The 14,252-nt window shown below is 37.5% G+C and overlaps 1 pseudogene; it reads left to right on the top strand.

The window, feature by feature from the left end:
* The first annotated feature begins 500 nt into the window (after positions 1–500).
* LOC125475361 lies at positions 501–1,862 on the top strand (annotated as a pseudogene).
* Positions 1,863–14,252: the final 12,390 nt, after the last annotated feature.

Below are 14,252 nucleotides of genomic sequence, written 5' to 3'. Positions count from 1 at the left end.
AGGAGATATCAAGTGGACGTCAATGAAGATAAAGGTTGGGTTCTACATCAAAGATGTGGCGTGTACCGAGGTACCATGTATAGTATTATTTTTATTCTTCTTAAAAAGTTCGAAATTGTTCCATCCTTACGACATGAGTCCTGGACGCCAATAATAGAAGACCCAAGTTTCAAAAGAGGATCAATTGAATTACATTATGAAGATATCTTGGTATTTCTTAAGCTTTAGTTTTTCCGTATCCTTTCTTTGATAGCTCATACCCTAGCCTATCATTACAACCCTTGTAAAGACCTTTGATCTTTGGTGTTGCATTGATTTATATTAGTGGATAGTTGATATGAAGAGCAAGCTTATGGGTTTTGTGATAGAATATTAAGGTTTGTGGACATAGTGGTTTATCCATTACGTAAACATAGGGTTATCTTTTGTAAGCAGGTTAACTGCATGGTTCAATAAACCCTAGTTTTTGGGATCAGTTGTAGTTGCTTTCTTTGAGACTTAGTCATTTACCACGTTTAGGATTATGTTTAACGTGGGCTGCAGTTTTTCCGTTCCATTTGTTTTGTAAGGCTTATTTATAGCCGGTTTCTTGTTTATTGTTTAATAAGACAATCCTTCCAGTTTGCAGAGATCCTTTTCAGCATATACTTAGGTTTAACATTTGGTATCAGAGCCCCACCCTGGGGCTCTTGATCGAAGCTTGAGAGATCGTAATCTTTTGAGTGCAGAAGTACGTGAACATGGCAGGAGAAGGAAGTGGTTTTGTGCAAGCATCCATCCCGAAGCTGGAAGGGCATTACGATCATTGGGCAATGCTTATGGAAAATTTCCTACGTTCAAAGGAATATTGGAGTCTTGTGGAGCATGGAATCCCTGCAGTAGCAGAAGGTGGTTCACTCTCAGAAGGGCAACGAAAAGTGTTCGAGGAGCACAAGTTGAAAGATTTAAAGGCTAAGAACTACCTGTTTCAAGCAATCGACCGAGCTGTTTTGGAAACAATCCTGAACAAGGACACGGCTAAGGAGATTTGGGATTCGTTGAAGCAGAAGTATCAAGGAACTGCTCGAGTCAAACGAGCACAGTTGCAGGCTCTTCGAAAGGAGTTTGAGATGCTACACATGAAGACATGAGAGACTGTGAACGAATTCTTTGGTCGAACGTTAACCATAGCCAACAAAAGAAGGATCAATGGTGACAAACTGACAGATGTAGAAGTCATTGAGAAGATTTTGAGATCTATGACTCCTAAGTATGACTATGTGGTTTGTTCAATTGAGGAATCCAAAGACTTGGACATTCTTTCAATTGACGAATTGCAAAGTAGTTTGTTGGTTCATGAGCAGCGGATGATTGGACATGTCGTGGAAGAACAATCTCTAAAGGTGGTTCACGAAGAGAACTATGGTGGAAGAGGCCGTGGTCGCAGAAGCTATCGTGGAAGAGGTAGAGAAAGGGCAGACAGATATTTGACAAGTCAACAACTGAATGCTATAACTGTCATGAGCTAGGGCATTTTCAGTATGAATGCCCCAAGAGAGACAAGGAAGGAAAAGTCAACTATGCAGAAGCAAGTGAAGAGATGTTGCTCATGGCAAACGTGGATACTCAGGAGATCAAAGAGGACATCTGGTTCCTGGATTCAGGTTGCAGTAACCATATGTGTGGAAAGAGAGCATTGTTCTCGGACTTTGATGGAAGTTTCAGAGAAACGGTGAAACTAGGAAACAATACTAGCATGGCTGTGTTGGGGAAAGGGAACATTCGACTTCAAGTGCATGGAATAATTCAGGTGATCACGGGGGTGTTTTACGTACCTGCCTTAAAGAACAATCTCCTGAGTATTGGTCAGCTTTAGGAGAGAGGTCTTGCTATTCACATTCAACACGGGAGGTGCAAGATCTACCATCCTGAACGAGGACTGATCATAGAGACGGTCATGGCTGCAAACCGCATGTTCATCCTTGTTGCTCAGCAACAATTCAATGAACAGGCATGTTTCACAGCCATTACAGATGATCTAGTTCAGTTGTGGCACTGTCGATATGGGCATTTGAGTCTTGGCGGATTAAAGACTCTACAACAGAAGCAAATGGTGAGCGGACTACCAGAAATAAGGGACTCCTCAAGAGTGTGTGAGAATTGTCTGATAGGCAAGCAATCAAGAGATCATTTTCCAAAGCACAGTACGTGAAGGGCTGATCAAATCTTAAAACTTGTCCATGCAGACATATGTGGCCCAATACAACCTACATTTAACAGCAAGAAGAGGTATCTACTCACATTCATTGATGATTTTAGTCGTAAGACTTGGATCTATTTTCTAATTGAGAAGTCAGAAGCTTTTAAAACCTTTAAAGTATTCAAAAGCCTTGTGGAGAAAGAAACAGGTGCAAGTATCAAAAGTCTACGCACGGATCGTGGAGGGGAATTCACATCTCATGAGTTTGCTGAATTCTGTGTTGAGAATGGGATTCAACGTCAACTCACAGCAGCCTACACCCCGCAGCACAATGGAGTGGCTGAACGCAAGAATCGGACCATCATGAATATGGTTCGAAGTCTATTGATCGAGAAGAAGATGCCAAAGACCTTTTGGCCAGAAGCAGCAAACTGGACCGTACATGTGCTCAACAGAAGTCCCACGTTTGCAGTCAAAAATAAAACCCCCGAGGAGGCATGGAGTGGGACGATACCATCAGTAAGTTACTTCAGAGTCTTTGGATGTATTTCATATGTACATGTTCCAGATAATAAGAGGACTAAGCTGGATGACAAAAGTTTGAAGTGCGTGCTGCTTGGAGTCAGCGTCGAAGGCTTATCGTCTTTTTGATCCAGTCTCGCAGAAAATCATAATTAGTCGTGATGTTCGTTTTGATGAGAACAGTAGCTGGGATTGGGAGGAACATTATCATGAAGCTGTCTTAGCAGTTTTGGAGTGGGATGAAGATGAACCAACTGAAGATAATGATGTTGATAGTCAGGGAGAAGATGACAATGACTCTGGTGAGAATGACAATAACACAGGCAGCAACAGTGACTCGGATCAAGTCTCGGAAGTAAATGCATCCAGTCCAGAGGAAGGCAGAACTAGGGCTCCGCCAATATGGATGAGAGATTACGTAACAAGAGAAGGATTATCTGAAGAAGAGGACATGGTGCATCTAGCGCTTTTAGCTGACAGTGATCCGCTTCACTACAATGAAGATGTGACAAGTTCTAAATGGAGGAAAGCTATGGATGTCGAAATTGCCGCCATTGAAAGGAATAACACCTGGGAATTAACGGATTTACTTAAAGGTGGAAAAAAGATTGGAGTCAAATGGGTTTACAAAACGAAGCTTAATGTGAATGGAGAAGTGGACAAGTACAAAGCTCGGCTGGTGGCTAAGGGGTATGCTCAGGAGTATGGGATCGACTATGCTGAAGTATTTGCTCCTGTGGCCAGGTTGGAACTATTCGGATTGTGATTGCACTTGCTGCGCAAAAGGACTGGACAATTCATTAATTGGACGTGAAAAGTGCTTTTCTACATGGGGAGGTTAATGAAGAAGTATTTGTAGAACAACCACCTGGGTATGTACTGAAGGATAAGGAGCATAAAGTTTACAAACTAAGAAAAGCTTTATATGGACTTAAACAAGCCCCTCGTGCTTGGTATAGTCGTATAGAAGTTTATTTCTTGAAGGAAGGGTTTGTGAAATGTCCATATCAGCACACCTTGTTTATCAAAACTGGCGATGGAGGTAAAATTCTTGTTGTTTATCTATATGTTGACGATCTCATTTATACTGGCAATGATGAATACATGTTCACTGAGTTTAAGCAGTCAATGATGAATGAGTTTGAAATGACTGATCTTGGTAAGATGAGATACTTTCTTGGAATCGAAGTTTTGCAGCAGGAAGAAGGAATATTTATATGTCAAAATAAGTATGCACAGGAAGTGTTGGAAAGGTTCAATATGGAGAATTGCAACTCAGTACAGAATCCTATTGTTCCAGGTACCAAGTTGACAAAGGATGACACGGGTGAAAAGGTCAACAGCACTGTTTACAAACAAATCGTGGGGAGTCTCATGTATCTTACAGCCACTCGGCCTGACACTATGTTTGTGGTAAGTTTAATTAGCAGATTTATGGAGTGTCCAACAGAAATGCATTTGGCAGCAGCAAAAAGGGTTCTGAGGTATTTGAAAGGCACGATTGGTCTCGGGATTCAATACAGAAAGGGAGGACATGCTGAGCTCAGAGGTTTTTCAGATAGTGATTATGCAGGCGACTTAGATGACAGAAAGAGCACATCGGGGTATCTGTTTATGTTGAGTGCAGGAGCTGTGTGTTGGGCTTCGAAGAAGCAACCTATAGTTACATTATCAACAACTGAAGCTGAGTTTATAGCAGCAGCTTCATGTGCGTGTCAAGCAATCTGGTTGAGAAGGATAATGCAAGAACTACGTCAAGTCCAGCGAGGTCCTACAACAATCTATTGTGACAATAGCTCAGCAATAAAGCTTTCTAGGAATCCTGTCATGCACGGTCGAAGCAAACACATAGATGTGCGCTTCCATTTTCTTCGTGAATTTACTAAAGATGAAATTGTGCAGCTGGTCCATTGCATCACTCAGGAGCAAATAGCAGATATATTCACTAAGCCTTTAAAGACTGATGCCTTTCTGAAGATGCGTGGGCTTATGGGGATGCGTTTGGAACCAGGTGTAAACTAATTGCATTGCAATTAGTTTAAGGGAGGATGATAGAATATTAAGGTTTGTGGACGTAGTGGTTTATCCATTACGTAACATAGGGTTATCTTTTGTAAGCAGGTTAACTGCATGGTTCAATAAACCCTAGTTTTTAGGGATAAGTTGTAGTTGCTTTCTTTGAGACTTAGTCATTTACCACGTTTAGGATTATGTTTAACGTGGGCTGCAGTTTTTCCGTTCCATTTGTTTTGTAAGGCTTATTTATAGCCGGTTTCTTGTTTATTGTTTAATAAGACAATCCTTCCGGTTTGCAGAGATCCTTTTCAGCATATACTTAGGTTTAACATTTTGTATTGCATATCATGATTTGAGTGAAACACTTTGCCCTTTAATGTGTGATTTCTCTGTGAGTGATATTCATGGTAGAGGATTTGAAGCGGAAGCTTTGGTTTGCATATACCTATCCGGGTTGAGTAAGTTGTGTGGATATTAGTTATTTCACTCATGACACTTGAAAATGTTGTGTAAGGTTTGGTTAAGTTGATTTTGAAAAATGTTTAATTCTCTTAACTTTGGTGACCGTCTCTAGATCGCTTTGAGGCTAATTTATGGAAGGTCTATTGTTTCATTGTTGTCTTTTATTTTTTTTTGTTTTGCTCGAGGACTAGCAAAAGCTAAGTTTGGGGGTATTTGATAGGTGCATTATTTATCATATTTTCATATTAATTATCCCTAAGATTTGTTAAGGAATTGATTATAAAAGAACCTTATTACTTTCCTTTACTCAGTTTCAGCCAATCTACACACTTAGGACGTTTCTGGTGATAATTCGACTTTCTGGAGGAGTTTTGATGCAAGACCAATTGGAGAAGGAAGCTAAGAAGCTGAAGATTGTTGTGTCCAAATTCATAATTTTCCATGAAGCCATTCATTCCAGTTTTACAAATCAATCCCGCAGAAGTTGTTTTCCCGTCAGAACTGCACAGCTGTGGGAGAATGAAGATTTGAAGGCTTTCCTGATTTTTCCTAGTGATGTGAAATATATGTTTGGAAAGATAAGAGATAAAGCTACGTTTCCCATATTTTTACAGATTTGTCCAGAAGATAAATCGGCCCCAAAACTGGCGTGCAAGACAGATGACTTGTTGCCCAAGCCAAGAAGGATTCTTTCCTAGTTTGTGTCATTAATTGTTTAGGAGTTTGTTTTATTTTAGGAGACTTTCTCCCAGACCTTTTAGGGTTTTTCTAGTATAAATAAGTGCCCTAAGCTCTCTATAAGATATCCATCCATCCATCCATCCATCATCATCCTTTCATCCATCCATCCATCATCATCCATTCATCCATCCATCCTCGCATAACCCATACAACCACACCATACTACCATTCACCATCTCCATAATTTGTGAAGAAGAGCTTAGGGACGTGCTTTGCCATGGATTCCGGGTTCTATATTTCTTTTATTTTGATTTCTATGTGTAATTAAGTTACTTTCTAAGGTTTATGATGAAGCAATGACATGAATATTTGCGAAGTACTTTGTTAATTATTATTCGATTATATGCCATGTTATATTCTTAATCTTTGTGGGTATTTTATTCTAGGTTCGAGTTTCTAATGACTGATCACCTTTAGGAATTTTGCATCTAGAGATTTAGATAAATCTATGAGGCTGACCAATATCAATTAGGTTTATTGGAACTAAGATTAAGAAGAGTAGACAAACGAGTGAGGATGACCAATATCAAGCTAGTCCTACTTGGTTGACATGTTCTTCTACGCTTAATGGGTTTTTATGTGTTTAATTGTATGCCTAACCAATAGGATATAATTATCATGCAGAGATACAAGAGTTGATGCCTAACCACAGATTAATTCATACCTTAGAAAGAACAACCTTTAACATTGGCATGGTAATTGGATAGTAATGGGCTCTAGGAAAAGTAAATAGGATTGTTATTGGTGGATTCATAACCTTAGGTTTTCTTGTGTCGTGTGTTTGATTTAGTTAATTGTCTTTTCTTTTTCTTGTTAATTATAGTTTTAATCAATTATTCAATTATTCAATTCAATATATCCTTTGTTTGTTTAATTAAGTCTAACATGATTAATTGATTAAATTGGTGTTAAAATAATCCCTGTGGGATCGACCTCGTATTTGCATATATTACTACAATTGATTCGTGCGCTTGCAAGTTTAATTTGGTTTAAATTAATCTATTATTTAGGTTAGTTTAAATACACATCAGTCATCGCCTGGGAGACCCGGGGACCAATCGGATCAATCGGATTAACCGGCTTGAGGTCCATTTCTACTGGAGCAGTGGCAGTTGAAGTAGGAGGAGGGGTTTTAAACTGGGTGCAATCATCACCCCCTTATGACTTCTAATAAGGTGCGACACTTGCACAATTAGATGGAAAAAAAAAATTCTAGTTGTTACTAGTTAAGGACCACTATTTTTTCACAGATTCGGGAGATGAATGCCAGACTGACTAAGGGCTTGTACAATCAGTGACATCTGCCTCTTGTACGAAGCAAGCTCAGTCCTAAAGTCGGCCACTTCTGCTGTCAAACCTGTTACCTCGACCTTCGACTGCGAGGATGAAGAGGCTCTAGGTTCCCGTCATCGGGCATTCCCTATCCCCCTACCATATGTTCCCAGCTTCCGCCCGAGAGTATGATCCAAGGTGTCTGTAAGGATCTGAACCTCGCATCCTTGGGGGGATCCACAGACTAGAGCGGAGTCTCGGGAGGAAGCTGGGAGGCAGATTCCTGAAGAACCAACTACCTCTTCTCCATCATCATCGTCTGTGTAATATAACATGAAACATTAATAATAACATTCAAATAATAACCATTATACTTGAATGCGAAAGATAGTAATTACAATTGAAGAATACTTACATGAAGAGACTCGGCCAACTCATCCTCGGGTCGAACATAAACGTCTCCAAAAACATCGATCTCCAAGAATTTTGAACCCCCCCTGAATAGAACGACATAAGACAAATGTTAGTATGAAAAAAAAAAAATTATTACTGGCATATTAAAAATTGAATATGAAAAGCTTTATTATTACCTGCCGCGTGGAGAATAGTCTTCTTATCCTGATTGATCTTACTGGCTTTCGCCTTCTTCTGTTATACAAAAAATAAACGTATTAGTTCTAATTTAAATGAAATATAAAAAAATCAATAAACATTAGTAAGAAACGTATAATACTTTTAGACTTAATATAAAAAATGTACCATATAGCCAGGCTCCTGAAAATGACTGCAGAGCCACACCCAATTATCTTCCCGATCCTTAAAACTCTTTCGAGCAATCCTCCTTAAGAGCAACTTGCGGATCATCAAATGTCTCAAAATATTGGTGCAGGTCACTCTTCCACTCCTTGTATTGTTCAGCGAAGAGCTTGTTGACGTACGCCAACATATCGTCGTTGATGTCGTCGAAATTGTAGTTCGTCTACAATGTAACAAATTAATTACATACATTGGGTAATATAAATATATAAAATTTAAGGGAAAAGCAATAAAAAGGCAGGATACTTACCGACAAATAAGCGCGCGCCTTCGTCCTCACCTCGTCTGGCATCGCCTTCCAAGACTTCCATTGTATAGGGAAATAGGTTCGAATGATGTTTGCCGTCTTCAACTGGCGGTAAGGTTCCTGGGTATTTTTCTTTGCTAAAAAAATAACAATTCCCAAATTTCCATTATACCGAAATTTCGGCAGAACCTCCCCTCAAGTTATAACAATTCCCAAACCCAGGATATTGTAATGAATACTATATGATATCCAACAACAATCACAACAGTTGAATAAGTGAAATTTTGACCTAACGCACAATTGCAGTTTGTAAAAATTTTGATTGCACTTAATATGAATAACTAAATTCACAAGGCAATAAGAGAAGTTTTTTAACTTTACCTTGTTGTGACCCGGAGGCATCAATAGTGGATGCCTGGCTCTAACATGTAGTGCCACTGAAGAGGCTGTTGACGCCGTTGATAGGTGCATTATTTATCATATTTTCATATTAATTATCCCTAAGTTTTGTTAAGGAATTGATTATAGAAGAACCTTATTACTTTCCTTTTCTTAGTTTTAGCCAATCTGCGCAGTTAGGATGTTTCTGGTGATAATTTGACTTTCTGGAGGAGTTTTGATGCAAGATCAATTGGAGAAGGAAGCTATGAAGCTGAAGATCGTTGTGTTTCAATTTCATAATTTTCCATGAAGCCATTCATTCCAGTTTTACAAATCAATCCCGCAGAAGTTGTTTTCCCGTCAGAACTGCGCAGCTGTGGGAGAATGAAGATTCGGAGGCTTTCCCGATTTTTCCTAGTGGTGTGCAATATATGCTTGGAAAGATAAGAGATAAAGCTACGTTTACCATATTTTTACAGATTTTTCCAAAAGTTAAATCGGCCCCAAAACTGGCGTGCAAGATAGATGACGTGTTGCCCAAGCCATTCTTTCCTAGTTTGTGTCATTAATTGTTTAGGAGTTTGTTTTATTTTAGGAGACTTTCTCCCAGAACTTTTAGGGTTTTTCTAGTATAAATAAGTGCCCTAAGCTCTCTCTAAGATATCCATCCATCCATCCATCATCATCCATTCATCCATCCATCCATCCCCGCATAACCTATACCACCGCACCATACTACCATTCACCATCACCATCTCCATAATTTGTGAAGAAGAGCTTAGGGACGTGCTTTGCCATGGAATCTGGGTTCTATCTTTCTTTTATTTTGATTTCTATGTGTAACAAAGTTATTTTCTAAGGTTTAGGATGAAGACATGACATGAATATTTGCGAAGTACTTTGTTAATTATTGTTCGATTATATGCCATGTTATATTCTTAATCTTTATGGGTATTTTATTCTAGGTTCAAGTTTCTAATGACTGATCACCTTTAGGAATTTTGCATCTAGAGATTTAGATAAATCTATGAGGATGACCAATATCAATTAGGTTTATTGGAACTAAGATTAAGAAGAGTAGACAAACTAGTGAGGATGACCAATATCAAGCTAGTCCTACTTGGTTGACATGAATCTTCTACGCTTAATGGGTTTTTATGTGTTTAATTGTATGCCTAACCAATAGAATATGACTATTATGTAGAGATACAAGAGTTGATGCCTGACCATGGATTAATTCATACCTTAGAAAGAACAATCTTTAACATTGGCATGGTAATTGGATAGTAATTGGCTCTAGGAAAAGTAAATAGGATTGTTATTGGTGGATTCATAACCTTAGGTTTTCTTGTGTCGTGTGTTTGATTTAGTTAATTGTCTTTTCTTTTTCTTGTTAATTATAGTTTTAATCAATTATTCAATTCAATATATCCTTTGTTTGTTTAATTAAGTCTAGCGTGATTAATCGATTAAATTGGTGTTAAAGTAATCCCTGTGGGATCAACCTCGTATTTGCTTATATTACTACAATTGATTCGTGCGCTTGCAAGTTTAATTTGGTTTAAATTAATGTATTATTTAGGTTAGTTTAAATACACATCAAGTTTTTGACGCCGTTGCCAGGGATTGCCCCTTAATCCCAATTTGGCTTGTTAATTGCGTTTTACTAAATTTTATTTGTTCGTTTTCTATTTTTATTTGTGTACTTCTTTTATTTTTCTTTCTTTCTATTTTGTTATATATATATATATATATATATATAAAATAAAATAAAAACGGTAGTCCTTCTTTGTCGTCCTATTCAATTCTTAGTTGAAATCCTTTAGCTAGTTGGAGTCTTTTGTTTGTGGTGTAATCCATAAGTTATTAGGAATTGGACTTCTCTAGTTTACTTTTTCTTCGTGTTCACTTATTTTTCTATTTTGTTTCAAAAATTGAAAATAATAAAAAAAATAAAAAAGAATAGTTTGCCGTAAGTGTTAGTTTTGAACACCATTGTAGGATTCCTTTTGTTTGTGGGACTCTATTCTTCATAGTTTCCTGTTAGTTTCTTTCTCGGCAGTTATCATTATTTATTTTTGTTTTCCTGGTTAGTCTTTTTACTTTTTGAATTGTTTCCCGTAGGAGGGAAGATATGACTTATCAACAATTTCCAATGGAACATTGGCTTTCTAGTTCTCAATTTTCAGAATTTATACAAGAAACCACACCCGTGGAACCCATGAAACCTTCATGGAAGAAACTTTTGCACTGATGGTTCAAGCTAATATGCAATATCAACAAACCGCCTCTCAAATTTTGCAAGCTCTCCAACAAGGGCAGCAAACGTTCCAACAAGAGGTGCAAGCAAACGCTCATGCAATAGCAAAATTGGAGAAGCAAGTTGGACAACTTGCTGCAATAGTGAGTGCAAGAGACCAAGATATATTTCCAAGTGAAGCCGAAGTGAATCCAATTGAGCAAGATGCATTCCATGAACAAGATAGTGCCCACATGACATTGAGAATTGAGGAGGACATTGACCACGAGTTGAGTGAATTAGCAGAAGGTGAAGAAAAGATCGAAAACTCAAAGTTGGAGGAGAATGAGTCACTTAGCCAAATAGCCATTACTAACTGGTCACTTCCTGCCGACATTCAAGTTGTTGATGAAGTGTCAAATATTAAAGTGCTAGAAGCAAATCCATGTCCATTGGCTATTCCCGAGTGCTACATCCTTAACTCTATTGATTCCAACGTTCCAAATTCATTGATTCTACATGAATTCAAAGATCCTTTTGAAGTCCATTGCTCGAATTATGGAAGAAAGTTTGGAATTGAACCAAAAACTGAAGTTATGCATGCTCAACTCAATTCCATTTGAATGGCCAAGATATGGTGGAAGAGACAACGGAAAAAGATGAAGAAGAGAAAGAAGTCTCGAGCTTTGAAATTGAAGAAGAAGCAAAAGTATGCAGTGCCTCATTGCCTTGTATCAACACCAAATTTCAAAGCTACAAGGTGGAAGAAAGGGAAAAAGAAGAAGATTCATGGAGTAGTTCCTTATTTCAACGACCCACCATCCTTCACTTAATTTCAGCATAGTCTAGCTCATGACTATAAAGAAACGCTTCTTGGGAGGCAACCCAAGCTTTCTACATCCTTCATTTGTTAGCTTAGTTTTTAATTTTGTAGTAAGTATTTATTTCTTTCTTGTTTTGCAGGAACATAGGTTATCCAAGATTCAGGTTTGGGGGAGTTCGTTATATGGCAGTTTGTATCACGCTTCAACGTTGTTCATTCATGCTCCAATGAAAAATCCAGGGAATTGTTCACACCCTCTCTTTAAATGTGTTATTTGTTATCTTCTCTTTGTTCTACACATTGAGGACAATGTTTGATTTTAGTTTGGGGTGAGAATTTGAGGATTTAGATTTCGTTTCTGTGTTCTGTTTTCGTTTAATGTTCATGCTGTCTATGTTTGCTTAAAACTGTTTTAATTGGAAAGAAATTTGAAGATTTTGCCCGCGATATGTTCTTCAATTTTGTGTCCTCTTTCCAGCCATATAAAGACCATGAAAATGGGATTTTTCCTTCAAAAGTTATGATCAAATCTTTGTCAAAAGGTCGAAACTGCATGTGGTACTTGCTGTTTGCAACCTCTGTTGGCATATGTTCATTTCCTTTGTTTATTTGTTCTATGTTTTGTTGTTCTCTTTAAGTGTTAAGGTCATAAAAAAAAAAATTTTAAAAAAAAATTTCAAAAATTCAAAAAGATTTTTTTTTTCTTGAGTCGTTTTCTTTTAGTTTGACCTTCCATAAGTCAATGATAATAATTCACTTTCTTCTCGGTCACAAACTTATTTGATATGGTTCTTTTTATGTGAAATTTCAATTGTTTTGTATGGTTAATCAGATTCTTACATTATCATTCTCAAGTTTATTTTGTACAAATAACCAATGTTAGTATGATTAGCTTTTCACTTAGAGAATTATATGTGGATTTTAAGTGAAAACTTATTGAACCCTTGTGAGATTTTGAGCCTCTTGCATATTCTTTCTTGTGAGTTTCATGTTAGCATTATTATTCACTAGAACTTGCTTCAATATCTCTCGAGGTGAAATCCTAAGTCATGCAACAGTAGAGATGATTAAGGCCATGTTTGGATCATTTGAGCCTTTCTAACCAACCTTTTATGTTATATTATACCTAGTTACCCTTTTGAAGCCAAACACATAGCCTTTTCTTTCATTACCCATATTCATCCTTACCTATTTAACCTATATTAGCCATACCCTATAGCTTAGGAGATATCAAGTGGACGTCAATGAAGATAAAGGTTGGGTTCTACATCAAAGATGTGGCGTGTACCAAGGTACCATGTATAGTATTATTTTTATTCTTCTTAAAAAAAAAAAAAAAAAAAAAGAGAAGAAAAGAGAGAAAAAAAAAAAAAGAATTAGAAAAGAAGAGTTCGAAATTGTTCCATCCTTACGACATGAGTCCTGGACGCCAATAATAGAAGACCCAAGTTTCAAAAGAGGATCAATTGAATTACATTATGAAGATATCTTGGTATTTCTTAAGCTTTAGTTTTTCCCTATCCTTTCTTTGATAGCTCATACCCTAGCCTATCGTTACAACCCTTGTAAAGACCTTTGATCTTTGGTGTTGCATTGATTTATATTAGTGGATAGTTGATATGAAGAGCAAGCTTATGGGTTTTGTATTGCATATCATGATTTGAGTGAAACACTTTGCCCTTTAATGTGTGATTTCTCTGTGAGTGATATTCATGGTAGAGGATTTGAAGCGGAAGCTTTGGTGACCGTCTCTAGATCGCTTTGAGGCTAATTTATGGAAGGTCTATTGTTTCATTGTTGTCTTTTATTTTTTTTGTTTTGCTCGAGGACTAGCAAAAGCTAAGTTTGGGGGTATTTGATAGGTGCATTATTTATCATATTTTCATATTAATTATCCCTAAGATTTGTTAAGGAATTGATTATAAAAGAACCTTATTACTTTCCTTTACTCAGTTTCAGCCAATCTACACACTTAGGACGTTTCTGGTGATAATTCGACTTTCTGGAGGAGTTTTGATGCAAGACCAATTGGAGAAGGAAGCTAAGAAGCTGAAGATCGTTGTGTCCAAATTCATAATTTTCCATGAAGCCATTCATTCCAGTTTTACAAATCAATCCCGCAGAAGTTGTTTTCCCGTCAGAACTGCACAGCTGTGGGAGAATGAAGATTTGGAGGCTTTCCTGATTTTTCCTAGTGATGTGCAATATATGCTTGGAAAGATAAGAGATAAAGCTACGTTTCCCATATTTTTACAGATTTTTCCAGAAGATAAATCGGCCCCAAAACTGGCGTGCAAGACAGATGACTTGTTGCCCAAGCCAAGAAGGATTCTTTCCTAGTTTGTGTCATTAATTGTTTAGGAGTTTGTTTTATTTTAGGAGACTTTCTCCCAGACCTTTTAGGGCTTTTCTAGTATAAATAAGTGCCCTAAGCTCTCTATAAGATATCCATCCATCCATCCATCCATCATCATCCATTCATCCATCCATCCTCGCATAACCCATACAACCACACCATACTACCATTCACCATCTCCATAATTTGTGAAGAAGA

Source organism: the organism of the source record quoted next, unplaced genomic scaffold (genome assembly GCF_019419815.1).
Source record: "Pyrus x bretschneideri cultivar Hongxiangsu unplaced genomic scaffold, Pyrus_bretschneideri_v1 Contig140, whole genome shotgun sequence".
Classification (NCBI taxonomy): domain Eukaryota; kingdom Viridiplantae; phylum Streptophyta; class Magnoliopsida; order Rosales; family Rosaceae; genus Pyrus; species Pyrus x bretschneideri.
This window is presented reverse-complemented; position numbering and strand designations above follow the sequence as displayed.